The sequence below is a fragment of the Bos taurus genome, chromosome 24, assembly GCF_002263795.3.
Source record: "Bos taurus isolate L1 Dominette 01449 registration number 42190680 breed Hereford chromosome 24, ARS-UCD2.0, whole genome shotgun sequence".
Taxonomy (NCBI): domain Eukaryota; kingdom Metazoa; phylum Chordata; class Mammalia; order Artiodactyla; family Bovidae; genus Bos; species Bos taurus.
This window is the reverse complement of record NC_037351.1, coordinates 40195400-40212931: the sequence shown is the minus strand read 5'-3', so window position 1 is coordinate 40212931 and position 17532 is coordinate 40195400. Positions and strand designations below refer to the sequence as shown.

At 45.7% G+C, this 17532-nt stretch overlaps 1 pseudogene; it reads right to left on the bottom strand.

Annotated features, from left to right (window-relative positions):
• Nucleotides 1-442: 442 nt before the first annotated feature.
• On the bottom strand, nt 443-3196 carry LOC781276 (serine/arginine-rich splicing factor 12-like; annotated as a pseudogene).
• Between the last annotated feature and the right edge of the window lie 14336 nt (nt 3197-17532).

Sequence of the window (17532 nt, the reverse complement as noted above, 5' to 3'; positions counted from 1 at the left end):
TAATGCCAGAGTGTTGCACCAACACTTCTGCCAGGGGAAGATGGCTTCCAGATGAGGCATCTGGCATTTGCTGTGCCCAGATAAGTCAACACTTTGCATCAAGCACCCACCCACTCGGTGCCTGAGTCTGGACGGAATCAACTCGAGTGTCTGGCAGCAACAGTACACACATTTGCCTTCAGCCTGGTGAGGGCAGAGGAGCAGGAGAGAGGAGAAGGCAGTCACATGGCAAGCTCTGAAGAGCTCTTCCAGGGCATGTGTTTGTTCAGCTCATTGGTAAAACTCTCTCTTTAGTGCGTTTTTATTACAAGTCTGACTTCTGCCCCCTCCGTGGAGGCTAAGAGACAGCGCAAATCGGCAACAGGAAAACTGAAGACAGGTCAAGAGTAGGCAATGTCTGGACACTTGACTGGTGGAAATTGGCATATTTATTTTTATTTATTTACTTATTTATTTTTTTGTGTACATAAACCAAAACATTTATTTAGAAAATACAAAAAATTACTGTTTGTCTTGCTCTTTCTTCAGACTATCCTTTCAATTTTCAATAGTGCCACATAATTTTATAACTAATTTTTATTACATCTGAACACCTCAAAGAGCTGTAGTTTTGAAATAAATTTTGCTATGATTAAAGAGAGAAAATCTATTCAGAAAGTACAGAATACACGAATTTACGGTACTTATCCAATTACCACCAGCATATAAATTATTTTGTAAAGTTATTTCTTACACACAGGATGTAAAATGCAAAAAAAAAAAAATGGAATTTGTATTCAAAACAAACAGAAGCAACACTGGCTCCTATATGCTAAAAATATAAAACAGATTTTTTTTTTTAAGCATTCTAGATACAAATATTAACTGTATGGGGTGAGAACTTTTAATTTCAATATAATTCAACAAGGTACACAAGAAGAGCTCTATAAATATATCCCCTATAATAACCACATGCAAAATCATTTTATCACAAATACTACCAAACCCTCTGAAAAACATAAACTACAAACACATTTTTAAAGAAATTCTGTTTTAACAACTACAAAAGAATATCAATAAAGCTATTTGGCTTTAAAAAACGAAGGGCAGTGTAATGTAAATCCCGTACTGAGAAGATGTTTTCTGAGAATGCAGTCTTGAGTTTAATACAAGGTACTAAACATTTTCAAAAATAAACAAGACTTATTCTAATACCATTTAAAGTCTTGAACAAAAGCTCTAAAAAGAAACCACTAAGTAACAGATGAAAAGTAGGTATGCAGAATTAATGGTATAAAATGTGATTTTATATAAAATGTACCAATCTTCATATGTATAAGGCTTGATATGAATATTTTTGGACTATGAGTGTTGCACATCATTTTTATAGCAGTCTCAAACCATTCAAAATTCAGTATTTTTCAAATGTTTTGATATTTCTGACATGAATGAACATGATACAGGATACAACTTAATATCAATTTATCTATACTGTTCCACTCAGGAACCTTTTTTAAGCCTAGGAAAGAGTATCTTTTGAATGCTTGATCTCTACATAAACTCTACTTTTAGAAATGTCAGTATTTTGTGATACAGAACTAATACCATCAGGAATTGCCCCAAGTTTAAAGAGAAAACACAAAGGAGACGTACAGTGTCAAACAGTCTTAAGTTTGCCTTATGCAATTATATAGTCATCATTACTTTTACATGAAAGTGCTTTAAAGTAAAAAATATTTTTTTTAATTACTGTTAATACTTAATATCCAAATCAAAGTTTCTAATTTAGTTCCACTTTATACATTTCCTCTAAAAAGTACTCTTCTGCCACAATGTAAGCAAAAAACGGTCCATAAAATGGGACATCACTCATCATATTTGTGGTGTGGGTCCTTAGACCAAATCTTCATTAACCCAAGTGAGAGAGCCTTTATTTCTTATACATGCCCAAAGTAACTAATATCAACTCACATTTTCTGTAAGCCTTCAAGAATTTTTATTCAACATAATAAGAAGTTTAATAACCTATATTAACACTACAGAGCATTCTTCTGTTGCTGTTCACCAACTGTTTTTATGACGGTAACTCCGCGATCTGGAATGTGATCGAAAATGAGAGTGTTTCGCTGTTTGTGCTTTTGTTTCAGAATTGGTATACGCTTTGGGAGATTTACATGGGGATCTGGCTATGGAGTCAGAATGTCTTCCATGTAATCTTGATTTTGTTCCTGAGCTAGTCTGCTTCTGAGGTGAGCTTGACTGTGATTTTCCTATTGACTTGGACCTTTTCTGCAAGGACTTGGACCTTGACCGCTCTCTAGAACCAGAATTCCTTCTTGGAGTTCTTGACTGCCTTGCTGAGGTAGACCGCCTGGGTAGTGATTTGGAGCGAGATTTAGATTGGCTGTAAGAAAATTGCCTGTGTCGAGACTCTTTAAGGCTATCGGACCGCCGCCTATTTCTTCCCCATGAGAAACTTCTACTTCGGGTTCTCCTTTGGCTAGGGCTTCTTGATCTCCTATGATCACTTGGAGAACAAGGGTGACGGACGTTCTTTTGATTTCATCTGGCCTGGTGTTTTGCGATCACCTTGTGCAAACTGTATTTCAATCTGACGGCCACATACCCACTTTCTATTGAGGTTATAAAGCGCGTCTTCAGCATCACGAACATCTTCAAATATGACTAGCTGTTAAGGACACTCAGTGTCACTTGATCTTGAACCTTGACCTTTATTCTTTAGGGCTTGCAGGATGGACTTTATAAGAGACGCAGAACCAACAAAATCAGACTTGGCTTTGATCCTGGAACTCTGAGCAAATGTAGGAAAGCCGAAGTCTCAACCTGGTGTTGGCTTTGTCTTTTGCTTGGTAAAGACTTCCCCTCTTCCAGGTCTTTATATCTGTGTCCACCCTCCCTCTTTACTCCTTGATGCTTGAACTTTAGGTGCCTTTTGTCTCGCCTGCTCGGTTTATGCTTGGATTCTAGCTAACAGGTTGGTTCAAACTGAGGGGCGCTTGCCAGCTACTGTGGACTGCTTTAGATTTTCTGGTGGCGTCCGCGACGTTCCTGACGAACAGGGAGGTGTTGGGGGGCCTCGTATAGCGAGACATGACCGCTTCCTCCGTTCCCTCGGGGGTTTGCCCGGCCGCCGGGCTCGCTCTGTCTCCCGCAGCTGCCGCCGCCGCCACAGCAGCTCCGCCGGCCCGCGGCGCGACCCCCTCGCCTCGGCCTCGGCCCCGCCAGCGCGCAGCCCTGGCATATTTATTTTTAAACTGGAAACACACATAGAGCTTATAACATGGCTAGTCCCTGTGAAATGTTACATACAGACTCACTTTAGTCCACGACAACCTTGTGAGAATTATTATTATTAATATTATTCCCATTTGATGGATAAAAAACAGAAGCAGAGAGAAGTTAAGGAACTGGCACATGGATGTATATTTATTCTTCCAACAACAAGGGCCAAATTCACTTGCCAACACTTACAAATTGGGAGCCTTTTGCACTAATGCAGAGGCATGAATCCGAGGACTTAGTAAGGTAGGAACTTGGACCTGGACCTACTTGTGTGACCTGCACATCCACCCATCCCCTCAGCTACCTCAGGAAGGTCTGGAAGACATTCTTCATGAAGGAGCAGAGGTTTGTATTTACGATGTGAATGCCTGTGGCCATGAAAAGCTCTACGGTTCCCCATTGTGTTGTCCAGGTATGAATGCAGGGGATCTGGTCATTCAAGCAGGCTCCTGGATTTCAGTGAAACTGAGGGGTAGGTCTGTCTAGTCAAGGCTATGGTTTTTCCAGTAGTCATGTATGGATGTGAGAGTTGGACTATAAAGAAAGTTGAGCCCTGAAGAATTGATGCTTCTGAACTGTGGTTTTGGAGAAGACTCTTGAGAGTCCCTTGGACTGCAAGGAGATCCAACCAGTCCATCCTAAAGGAAATCAGTCCTGGGTGTTCATTGGAAGGGCTGATGTTGAAGCTGAAACTCCAATATTTTGGCCACCTAATGCAAAGAGTTGACTCATTTGGAAAGACCCTGATGCTGGAAAAGATTTAGGGCAGGTGGAGAAGGGGATGACAGAGGATGAGATGGTTGGATGGCATCACTGACTCAATGGACATGAGTTTGGGTGGACTCTGGGAGTTGGTGATGGATAGGGAGGCCTGGTGTGCTGCAGTCCATGGGGTCACAAAGAGTTGGACGTGACTGAGCGACTGAACTGAACTGAACTGAGGGGTTCCTGGATCTTCACGGCTGGATGGACACACACACACACCATGCACAGTGATGCCCAAACAGCAGGTGTAAACCCTGGATCCCAGGAGGCAGAGTCACAGTTTGTTTTTTTCCATCCAAATGCAGTTGCAGCATCTGAAGTGCTTGTGTCTGGAAAGCAGAGCTTTGACTGGGGTCTTTCACATGGTAACTAAGCACCCCTAGAGCATGGATTCCTAATTTGAAGGGTCTTTTAAAGTTAACTGCACCTAGGGTGTTGATTAAAATTAAATTGTACACACATAGGTATCCTACTGAATGTGCTGAAGTATTTCAAAGTAAATGAGAGGCTATATAATCAACAGTCTTCTCACATGGTGATGCTCAGCCCCCGCTAAGTGCCAGCAGTTCTGAGACCTGCCCACAAGCCCCATTTCACCCCAGTTCCCGCCACCCCTGAAATCTCCCTGCAGGAGTGTCAACTGCTGTTTGTCATCACGTTTGCTCTGTCGTTTCTTTCACAGTTGTGTTCAAAGGAAAGTGGAGTCTTGATTTACTAAGTCTCTGTCCAATGAAGGAAAATGAACATCAGACCTGGGAGGGTTGTATGTTTCTCACTATAGAACTAGGAGAGAGTACAGTGATTATTTATTTGTGACAGATGTCTATGCAATCAATGTGTAAAGCAAAGCAAAGCCACTTAGAAAAGGGACAATTTAAGACACTGCAGGGGATGGTTTTTCCAAAGATGGCTGTGGCTGTTCTCTACCCCATAGACCCCCCAGTGATGTGACTGGTCACCCTTCAGTGACAGGTGGGGCTTACAGATGAGGAGACAGTCGTGAAAGGTCTTGCTATGGAGCCACCCACGTGACCTGCAGTACCATCGGGCCCTCTGACCCCAGCACATTGCTCATGGTAAAGTAAACGGGAGGTGAGCGCAAGGAAGCACAATGGGGCTGGGGGGTGAGAGGCAAGCTCGGGAGAGAGAAGGAGAGGGAGAGAGAGGGAGAAATTGAGACGGAGAGAGAAAAATACTAAGAAACTAAATCACTGGTCAGATTCAAAAGGGACGCTGGAGATAAAGGCAAGCCTTTCAGAGGCAAGAATGTAGAAAGTGGGACTTCCCTGGTGGTTCTCTGGGGTTAAGACTCCACGCTTCCAGTGCAAGGGCCACAGGTTTGATTCCTGGTTGGGAAACTAAGATCCCACATGTCGATAAGCGAGGCCGAAAAAGAAGAATGTAGAAAGTATCAAACAAAGATACTAAAATCTGGGCTGATCTTAGGGACTTGCTTGTCAAATAAAATGTAGAAAGAACATTCTGGAACTTCTGGGGCACGGTCACTTTTGATTCAAGTAAACCCATAGAAACGCAAGAGAAAATGATGAGCTTTGGTTTGAAGCCTTTAAGCCTGGGCATGGCTTGTTGCACAGCAGTTGGAGACAAAATCAAGTCCTTACAAGGATTATAGTCCTCTTTTCTAATTATTACAGGTGCCCATGTGAGTTGGGGACCTCCCATTTTGGAGTTTCATCCTCCTTGGAGACTTGCTGTTAAGCAAGCACCTGCCTTGACCATCCTTTAACCATCATGAATATTCATGGTGCACACACACATATACAGTTGGCTGCTGGGGAACAAATGTTTTATTCCGAGGGAAAGAAGAAAAGTCTCCAGCCCTCCCCTCTTCACCCTCCACCTCAGAGACCAGCTCCTGGGCCCCCCAGATGCCTCTGTCAACAGAGAGGCACTTTACACTTGGGAATAATAGTTAATTTGTTGTGCACTTTAACAACCAGTTTTGCTTCACACATCTTCAAAAGACTTCTCAAAAGAGGTTATATGAAGCTGTTTCACTATAGGGCAGAGTGGTCCCGCCGTGACTCTACTGAAGTGGGGTAGAATCTAGGCTTTGTCACTGTGACCCACTTGCCCGGTGACCCACTAGGAACCACCCCCCTCACCATTTACAGCAACGTGGACCTGGAGACGATCATACTAAGCGAATTGAGTCGGAAAGAGAGAGACAAATACCGTATGATGTCACTCATGTGTGGAATCTCAATACGACACAATTGAACTGATGTATGGAAGAGAAACAGACTCAGAGACACAGAGAGCAGACTGGTGGTGGCCAGGGCGGAGGGGAAGCGGGGGAGGCAGACTGGTGGTGGCCAGGGCGGAGGGGAAGCGGGGGAGGGAAGGCCCGGGAGTCTGGGATTAGCAGATGCAAACTAGTATATGTAGGATGGATACACAGCAAGGTCCTACTGTGTAGCACAGGAAACTGCATCCAGTATCCTGTGATCAACCGTAATGGAAAAGAACATGAAAAAGAAGAGACATGTACATCTGAACGACTTTGCTGTACAGCAGAAATCAGCTCAGTGTTGTGAATCAACTATAATTCAATACAGTAAAAACACAAATAGCCATTGTGCTGCCAGTCCCTCTCCAGCCCCGCCCCTGCTCATCCCTCCAGGCTTACTTCTTCCCTCTCTACGATGCTCTGGGTTTCATCTCCCAACGTGCTCTTTGCAAGTGCATCCCAACCCAGTTTGTCTTCCTCTCCATGAGCTCATCCTCACCCACCAGGCTCCAGCCCGGGGACCAGCTGGCTTCCAGGAGCCCCTGTTGCCTGGCCTGCTTTGCCAGGAGCACTGTCTTGGGGTCAGAAGCACTGGGTCTAGGGCGTGGCGGGGACCAGAGAAGGCGAGTGGCTCCCCAGAAGGACCCCACACCTCTGTCTCTCCCCATGAGGAAAAGGAAGTGGGGGGCTGCATCCTGGGCTCCTTCAGGGCTCCACGCTCTCAAGCCTGCTTTCACTCTCCAGCAGGCAGGAGAATCTGGCAGGTGACTAGCGAGTAACTCGGCAGGTGATGTAGCTCTCTCTCATACCCCCTTGGGCTTTTTGAGCACTGGAGCCTTTACAAGGATGTGCAGGGATGGCGTCTGACCACAAAATACCTTCTCTTCTGAATATATATTATTTTGCCCTTTGCCCTCGGCAGCTTCAGAAATCCCAGGGAACAGCTGCCAAGACTACAGCCAAGTCTGTCATGATTTTGGTGTTGATATCTCACAGAAGCAATTGCTTCATCCATCGCCTAGCTCCCTTTCACGCTAATCAGATGGAGATCGCATCATAACCTTTTTCAGAACGCTGACCAAACAGTGGAGTTCAAATAATGCCTCTACCGAGACCTTAATCTATTGTTCCGAACAATTCAACAGCCTTCCTATCAGAGAAGGCCATCTTTTTCCTGCCCGGGGCCAGCGGGCCCAGCTCTGGGAGAGTCACAGGCAGACAGGAAGCCACTCCTCTTCCTCTTCCTCCATCTGGCTTCGTTGCCAGGGCCTGGCTCCGGAAAAGGCCTCGGTGGTCCCAGCTGCCCTGGCCCCTCCACTCAGCGGGACCTTGGGGCACCCCGGAGCAGCCATGTCCCCCGAGGTCTCATCCCTGCATAGACTCTGTCCCTGAAAGCATTCCCGCCCCGCCAACTGCCGGGTTTATCTCCTGCTCTTTCCTGAGTCCAGCCAGGCGGTCACAGCTCACCCGTGCTATCAGCTCTCTGCTTCTTCCCCTGCAGATACGCCTGGGAACAACTTCAGAATATAAAGCCTTTAAACAATGAGCAGCGTTTGAGCTAGAATTAGGGCTGAGTCCTGCACAAACAGCTGGACCAAATACGCCTTTATCGGTGACTGTCTCCAATTTAAACAACCCGTAAGATGTTTGTTCAAAACCCCGCTCAGATTTGGCCATGCTGCGTTGAAGAATTCCACGCCGCCCTGCCTACCCCCGTCAGCTGCAGGAGAAAATGACGTCTTTTCCTGAAAGGAGATTACAGTTTCCCCTCCTCTAGGGTTGTACTCCCACCAGATTCAGCGCCAGCTCCGTGTGGCTCAAGGTTGACCTGGCCTCTTTTCCTGGGGGGGCTGGTGTTCACAGCTGGCGTTTCTAGGGTGGCAGGGGTTGGAGGTGCAGGAGCATCTGGCATGTAGCTGCCTGTCTGCTCTGGCCTTTCTGATCTCCAATTCGGTTTTAATTGAATACTTTGCAGAAGACATGCGTGCCTGCTAAGTGTCCGACTCTTTGTGACCCCATGGACTGTAGCCTGCCAGGCTCTTCTCTCCCTGGGGATTCTCCAGGCAAGAATACTGGAGTGGGTTGCAATGCCCTCCTCAGGGGATCTTCCCAATCCAGGGATCGAACCCACTTTTATTTCTTGCGTTGCCAAGCTGGTTCTTTACCATTAGCGCCCCCTGGGAAGCCCTTGCAGAAGATGCCGGGGAACAAATTACAAGGAGAAAGTCATCAGTGACATTTCCATGTCACGAATGAGGCCAGGGAGGGATCCAAGCAGAAAACTCTAGAAGGAGAGGCAGGGTGAGAGTAGGCCAGGAGTGACCTTGACTGCAGGTCTTCTGTCTGGAGTAAGCTGGGCCCCTCACAGAGGAGGATGGTTCTTGGATGGTTGAGTTCCTGCTGGCCCCGCCCCTTTCTGTCTCGTGCCTTCAGGATCCAGATTCTCAGAGCTCTCATCCCAGCTTGAGTCTCCAGGAAAGAGAGAAGATGTGTCCACATTAGTGTGTGTTCCTCACATCCTCCCCTTAGATGCCAGGTCCATGTGCCACTAGAAAGGGGTTCTCACAGCCACCTCACTGCCCGACTGGAACCCACGCCCGACGACTGTGAAAACTCCATCACAGGGACTGCCCGAGACACAGCAGGCGAGCCAGCCGAGCCAGGGATACGGCCGGCAGAGGAGGGACAGCCCTGTGGGCATCTTTTCTTGCTGACTCTGGTAATCTTGTCTGCAAATCCTGTCTGCTTGCGTGCATGAGGAGTCCTGACACAGACGCCCACTGGCTGACACTGCGGGGTGAAAGGTTGGCACACTTTCTAGGGGTTTCTATCCAGAGAGGGAAAGGAATCCAGATGTTCTATAGCTACTAGTTTTGCCCAGTTTCAGAAATGTGTCAGGGAGGTGAAGCTGACGGGCAGCACGGAGTAGCAAGTGCATACATAACCAGGGAATAAGATGTGGGTGTAATAAATAAGCCACATGCCTGTTCAGGCCCTGACTATGGGCTGCACCCCACCCCACCCCCGCCGCCTGCCTGTCCTGGTAGACCCGCGAACCAGGACAAGGAAGCCACGTGGGGCCCCTGTGTTGCTGTTCTGTAGGAATAGGTGCCCGGCTCTATGCCAAGGGCTGGATCACAGTGTCATAGTGCGCACGAGGAAACAAGTTCCCTCCCGTGAGCACCCTGAAAACCAGTGTGTTGCTAATTATAAACGTGGCGGCCAAGACCCCAGCTTCCTTCTATTCTTCTGACATCCTGCAGCTGGGCAAGCCTGGGGACTAATCACCAGATTCCTCTGGAACGGCAGCTGGTGGCTTGATAAGGCAGGAACTCAACCAGGGGTTCTGGGCTGTGAGAGACAACCTCTCCATCAGGTGGGGGTCCTATCCAGGTGCCCTAGAGGACGTGAGAGCACATCCCATTCCTTGGCATGCTCCACATGGATGAAATGCCACCATTCCTAATCCTTGGGCATCCCTAGCTCAGCTATAATTCTGTGCCAAAGGATCTATCCTCTTGTAAGTGTGACTCCCCAGAGTTGGAGGGTGGTGTAGAAAGTGGATCATAGATCATCTCATCAGCCTGGAGGCAAGATTAGAAATAACAGGTACCTGATCTAGAACAGTCTTTTCTAAAAGTGATCCTGGGATCACCTTTCCGGAAACACGGCGATTGGCTCCAGCCCGGGCATGCGGTAACATGTCAGTTTCTCCCTCCTCAATGGGGACAGAGCACTGTCACTGAGTCCTTTAGTTCTGAGGCTCCTCAGTGGTTATTGGTTCTGGATTTTTTTCTTTATTATTATTTTTAGTATGGTTGGACACCTGCCCAGCTCTATGTAACCTGCAGAGAATCAAAATGAGAAAACATGTCAGACTACTGGTCCAGGTTTCTGAGAGCAGACAGGAGGACCAAAGGATTCAGAGTCAAAAGCCTGCATTTAAAGCTGCTCTGCCCTTCCCCCTTACCTGTCTATGACCTTGGGCAGGTCATTAAATCACTCTGGCCTCCAGCTCTTCCTTCCTGTAAAATGAAAGACATACCAGAAGCTTTTCCAGTCACCACTATTAGATGGTTAATCATTTAACAGCTATGGGTCACCCACTTGTGCCAAGTGACATGCCGGCTATTGAACCCAGTAGCTCTGGGAGCCTTGCAGAAAGACTGAGGGCTGAAAAAGGTATGGATGCTCGGGCACCTGGAGTGGACCCCCTGGCAGCCTCACACAGACCATCTCCCACAGTAGCAGCTGAATCGAGAGGTGGCAAGGTGGGGGGTCACACAGGGCCCCGTGGTCACTGCACCCTGTTAACTCCTGCCCCTAAACTGGGCTGCTGTCACTCCCTAGCAAGGCCGCCCAAATCTCCAGAAATGAAAGATCAAGGCCAAGCCGGGTGTGAACTGGTTGCTTGGATGGCAGAGGAGGGGCAGCAGGGCTTGGTCTGTCCTGAGACCCCTGGGTACAGCCCCAGGTATCCAGCAGCATGCAGGTTCAAAGCCTGGCTTTGCCACTTGGCTGCTGAGAGAGCTTGCATCAACTATGCCCGTTTCCTCATCAGTAACGATGCAGATAATCCAAGCGTTCGCCCTGGAGATTGTGAGGCTCCCGTGAATCACACCAGAGGGCATTTTGCACAGGGCCCGGCTCAGATGCTGAGGCCAGGACTTGCCAGTGGTCAGTGATATTAGCTCTTTCCCAGAGTGTCTTTCTCGCCACGGGAGTCTGAACACCATTTCCGCAGCCCACGCTCCAGCTGCAGGGCATCGTCTATTGTCCATTATCCTAACGGCCACAATGGCCTGCGCAGGAATGCAGACACGTCCCCGCAGTTGTGAGAAGAGGCCCTAGAAGTATTTCCTTCTCTGTTCCTGCATTAAAGGGCAAAGGAGGTGTTGTCAGCGGCATGAAGAATACACAGCACCCTGTCCAACCTCAGGCTTCTTGGGGAGCTCCCTGGCTAATTCAGAGCCTCTTTGAGGTCACTTACATCCATAATTGCCCCAGGATAACTGTTGTAATGCTTGCACTCAAATCACACTTTGTGCTCCATGAAACAAATTGCTTTACTTTCAGCAGCTCTGTCTGGTGTTTACTAAATGACTTATTCTACAATAAACCTGATGAGGGGCATGCTTCATTATTCTTGAGTTCTACCCTAGCAGAAATATAATAATCGTTGCTTCCAGCACTTCTGGGTTGCTCATATATTTCATTCAGTCTTTCCCCTCCTTCTCTCCTTCATCTCAGCATCTTGTGCTACCCTGGACGCTTGCCCACCCCTTGTACTGTGACCGGGGTCAGTCTGTAGAAGGAGGGAGCACTCTCTGGGGTGGGTGGCATTCACCAATCCTCTGAAAGTCAGGACAGCAGAGATGCAAAGGGCGGCAGAGACAGTTACAGCCAAGGACTCTGAACTCAGGCTGAGGTTCAAGGACTGACCTTGCCACTTGGGAAGGCATTTCATTGGTAGGCTCAGTGTGTACAGAACCTGCCTGAAATGCAGGAGACACAGGAGACATGGGTTCAGTTCCTGGGTTTGCAAGATCCCCTGAAGGAGGGCATGGCAACCCACTCCAGTATTCTTGCCTGGAGAATCCCACGGACAGAGGAGCCCGGCAGGCTACAGTCCTCGGAGTCACAAAGAGTTGGACACAACTGAAGCGACTGAACACGCACACACGTACACAATGACACCCACCGCACTGGATAAGGCCCTGAGTGCCATGCCTGACACATACTAAGCTAAGATAAGCTGTATTTTAGCGATAGCAGGATATAATAAAGCCAGCAAAGGTTTTGAACTTGGATACACGTGGTTGAAATCCCGGACGGACCGCATCCAACACACCTTAGGTTTGAATTTCAAAACACTAGTTCAAGCTTTTAACTTTCCTTCAGACCTGGTATTGTCTCCCCAAGGGTATTTAAGGGTAACTCTAGAACATGATCAAAGGCCTTTAAAAATATTGTTTAATATTTATTATTATAATTGTTCATTCACGTGCTCTGGAACGACAATGGAGAGAAAAAGAGAGGCAGGGAGGGAGGCAGGGAGGGCCCTCAGCCATCTCCCTGCCCTGGCTCTGTGTAGATCGCAGAAGGACCCGCCCCCAGGGGACAGGATGCTGGACACTCCAGTGAGCACACATCAGAGAACAGAGATGCTTCTCACATGTGAAGGAAAACTGACCAGCAAAGTACAACTGTTGGAGTAGTTGGTAGAGATGCTTCATCTCAGAGTGATTTGCTCAACCATACTGGTCTGGTATGCAGTATACAGATAATCCTTTTCAATCCTGAGAGGAGTTTTTTTTTCTTTAATGAAGAGATATAGCTGAGAGAGGGTAAGTCGCCTGCCACTGCCTTAGAGCTGGCATGTAGCAAGGCTGGGATGGGAGGTCGCTTTCTCTGATCCCAACGACCTCTCCTCACTATTCAGGGAGCAATGATGCCAGGCTAAAGATACCCCCCTGGACACCCCCACTCCTGTTTGCAGATGCTGTTAGTTCTGATAGGACAGAAAACACTACAGGATTTCATTTGTGATCAAAAGCAAAACTTCTTTAGATTTTGAACAAAAGAGCCTCTACGTCAGGAAGGCTTATGTTCCTGGAGAGAAACTGCATCCGTTTCATAACTTGTGGTTGGTGGCAGTGAGTCACAGGTCAAGGGCAGGGTATCAGTGTGGCTGGAGTAGGAGTGAGGCATGAACCAGTCTGGGAAATTCAAGGCCCTGCCAGTCGGTAAATACTGAACTGTACACAAATGTGGGAACAGTGATAAGAGTCAGGACTTCCAGAAGAAAAAAAAAAGAAAAGCTTCCATTTCATTTCTCCCACGATGTATAAAGCCACAGAGAATGAAGTGGATGTAATAGCAGATAAAATAAAAGGGTAATATAAGAGCAACAAAGGCAGCAGGCTCTGAACAGTTTTTTGAAAAACAGAGAAAGAATTTCCTCTTTTGAAAGCTCTGGAATTATGGGGGTGAAAATGAATGCAGGGGGCACAGATCACTTCCTGGCTCTTTAAAGGAAAATATAGGTGGGGATGAATTTCAAGGAGAGAAAGTCTAAGGGAAGTCTTACAACAGAACACCGTGCTCAGCGGAAATAACTAGAGCTACAAGTAACCACCTGGATAAATGTTGAGTAAAAGCTACCTGTTGTGTTATATTGTTTACATAAACTGTAAGCAAACCAGTTAGTTCTATATATTGTCTAAATGTTCATGCCCATGTAACATAAGTATAGTCATGAAGAGCGTCAATAATACCCTATCCAGCATAGGGAACTCTGCTCAGTATTATGTGGCAGCCTGCATGGGAGGGGAGTTTGGGGGAGAATGGGTACATGTATATGTATGGCTGAGTCCCTTTGCAGTTCACCTGAAACTGTCCCAACATTGTTCATCTGCTATACTCCAGTATAAAATAAAATTTTAACTAAAAAATAAAATCTCAATGTACCAACAAAAGATAATACCCCACCCACGACTGCAGATACCTCTCACTGCAGAGGAAACAGGATTATTGTGGATGAAGAACAATATAGGGGATTCCTACTCTTTTGTGATAAGTCATTGGTTAAGCTGAGTAGAGACACACTGATGTTTGCTAACTTAGTCTCTGAATGTTTGACGTCTGAAATATGTCCTAACAAGAGAGAGGTAGGTGACAAAGATAATTTAGCACAGGACAGCACAGGCAGGGCAGCCACAGAGCTGGGGAAGTAGCCTAAGATCTCTGAGACTAGTTTGTCCAAAGGATGATGTCCTGCTGTATCGCATGCTTGGCTGACAGTAAAAGACAGCTTAAGCGTGGCATTTGGAAATTGTTTTCATTGATGAACCAAGCACTTCATATGTCTTACCTCTCACTTTATGCAAATACAATGCCAGTCACACAGTGGGAAAATCTCTTGTGGGTGATTCATTATGGGAGACTGATCTGTTTTCTTTTCTGGTCTTTTTATCTCGGTCAAATTATACATGTTTTAAATGTCAAAGACGAGGAAGAACAATGCCATGTCCAGTCCTCTGGGGAGACAGGTAATCCAACAATGGAAGGCAGAATTCGGGATGAACAGAGGTGTTGCCTTCAATGGTGGCCAACTTCCAGATGTGCAAATTTACAAAAGCAGAAACTTGCATTATTATTTGTTGTTCAGTCTCTCAGTCGTGTCTGATTCTTTGAGACCCCCAAGGACTGCAGCACACCAGGCTTCCCTGTCCTTCACCATCTCCTGGAGCTTGTCCAAACTCACGTCCAATGAGTCAGTGATACCATACAACCATCTCATCCTCTGTTGTCCCCTCTTCCTCCTGCCTTCAATCATTCCCAGCATCAGGGTCTTGGGGGTTTTATATTAGTTAAAATATCATAATAAACTTTACCGTGTACAGAATTTGTATAAATCCAATATTAAAGAATATGCCTGCCAATACAAGAGATGCTGGTTCGATCCTGGGTCAGGAATATTCCCTGGAGAAGGGAATGGCAACCCACTACAGTATTCTTGCCTGGAGAATCCCATGGACAGAGGAGACTGGTGAGCTACAGTTCATGGGGTCGCAAAGAATAGTACATGACCTAACATCTAAACAACAACAAATCCAAATGAAAACAAATACTCTTTTAAAAAGTGGACAAGGAATATGACAAGACAGCTTCTAAAAAGAAACATATATGTCTCACAGAAAGGCTGTCTCAGAAGAAAGCTTCTTTCGAGGGAGCTGTTGTTTTTAAACCTAATAAGCTGAGTTTCCTGAGAAGCGGTGTTTTACTTAGCCCTGTGGACAACTAGTTTGCATCTGTGTGAGTGGATAATCATTCCATTACCTTTTATTGGTGGTAAGCTTGGAAAAATAATATAAGTATATAATGCAGAAGTGCAAATAAATTTCTATATAAATTTAAGATGAGCTGAATATACTTCAAGATACATTTATATGTTCTTTTATGAAATGTGTAGTTTAATAAAGTTCCTGCTTATGGGGAAAAAAAGAAACATAGATGCCTAAGACATATTAAAATGCTGAATTCCATTAATGGTCAAAGAGATGCAAGGTTAAATACTGAGGTCTCATTTCAATTTTTCACTTGTCAAATTGCAAGAGATTAGAAAAATTGAAAAGATCACTTTCTTATCATGAATTTCCCTGGTGTGCTATGATACATTGTTTTTCTTAGGACAAGACCAGTTCCGTATGAATAGGAAAATAAGTCTTCTGAAATACGATTTTTGAGCTGTCTTTGCAGCAGGACTTGCAGTGTAGTGGAAAATTCTACAAAATATCTCAAAATTAACCTAATATAGAAAATTAAGTTTATTCTCCTGCTCAATCATTAGATAAGATGTTCAAGTGTTTATTAAAATGCAGCACATTATCTGGGTGTGGCAAACCCAGTTCAGTCGCTCAGTCAGTTCTGTCTCTCAGTCGTGTTTGACTCTTTGCAACCCCATGAACTGTGGCAAGCCAGGCCTCCTTGTCCATCACCAACTCCCAGGGTTCACCCAAACCCATGTCCATCGAGTCGGTGATGCCATCCAACCATCTCATCCTCTGTTATCTCCTTCTCCTCCTGCCCTCAATCTTTCCCAGCATCAGGGGCTTTTCAAATGAGTCAACTCTTCACATCAGGTGGCCAAAGTATTGGAGTTTCAGCTTCAGCATCAGTCCTTCAAATGAACACTCAGGACTGATCTCCTTTAGAATGGACTGGTTGGATCTCCTTGCAGTCCAAGGGACTCTCAAGAGTCTTCTCCAACACCACAGTTCAAAAGCATCAATTCTTTGGCACTCAGCTTTCTTCACAGTCCAACTCTCACATCCATACATGACCACTGGAAAAACCATAGCCTTGACTAGACAGACCTTTGTTGGCAAAGGAATGTCTCTGCTTTTTAATATGCTGTCTAGGTTGGTCATAACTTTCCTTCCAAGGAGTAAGCGTCTTTTAATTTCATAGCTGCAATCACCATCTGCAGTGATTTTGGAGCCCAGAAAAATAAAGTCAGCCACTGCTTTCACTGTTTCCCCATCTATTTGCCATGAAGTGATGGGACTGGATGCCATGGTCTTAGTTTTCTGAATGTTGAGCTTTAAGCCAACTTTTTCACTCTCCTTTTTCACTTTCATCAAGACGCTCTTTAGTTCTTCTTCACTTTCTGCCATAAGGGTGGTGTCATCTGCATATCTGAGGTTATAGATACTTCTCCCAGCAATCTTGATTCCAGCCTGTGCTTCTTCCAGCCCAGCATTTCTCATGATGTACTCTGCATATAAGTTAAATATGCAGGGTGACAATATACAGCCTTGATGTACTCCTTTTCCTATTTGGAACCAGTCTGTTGTTCCATGTCCAATTCTAACTGTTGCTTCCTGACCTGCATACAGGTTTCTCAAGAGGCAGGTCTGGTGGTCTGGTATGCCCATCTCTTTTAGAATTTTCCAGTTTATTGTGATCCACAGAGTCAAAGGCTTTGGCTTAGTCAATAAAGTAGAAATAGATGTTTTTCTGTAACTCTCTTGCTTTTCCCATGATCCAGTGGATGTTGGCAATTTGATCTCTGGTTCCTCTGCCTTTTCTAAAACCAGCTTGAACATCTGGAAGTTCATGGTTCATGTATTGCTGATGCCTGGCTTGGAGAATTTTAAGCATTACTTTACTAGCATGTGAGATGAGTGCAATTGTGCGGTAGTTTGAGCAATATTTGGCATTGCCTTTCTTTGGGATTGGAATGAAAACTGACCTTTTCCAGTCCTGTGGCCACTGCTGAGTTTTCCAAATTTGCTGGCATATTGAGTGCAGCACTTTCACAGCATCATCTTTCAGGATTTGGAATAGCTCAGCTGGAATTCCATCACCTCCACTAGCTTTGTTCGTAGTGATGCTTTCTAAGGCCCACTGACTTCACATTCCAGGATGTCTGGCTCTAGGTGAGTGATCACACCATCATGGTTATCTGGGTCATGAAGATCTTTTTTGTACAGTTCTTCTGTGTATTCTTGCCACCTCTTCTTAATATCGTCTGCTTCTGTTAGGTCCCTACCATTTCTATCCTTTATTGTGCCCATCTTTGCATGAAATGTTCCCTTGGTAGCTCTAATTTTCTTGAAGAGATCTCTATTCTTTCCCATTCTATTGTTTTCCTCTATTTATTTGGGTTGATCGCTGAGGAAGGCTTTCTTATCTCTCCTTGCTATTCTTTGGAACTCTGCATTCAAATG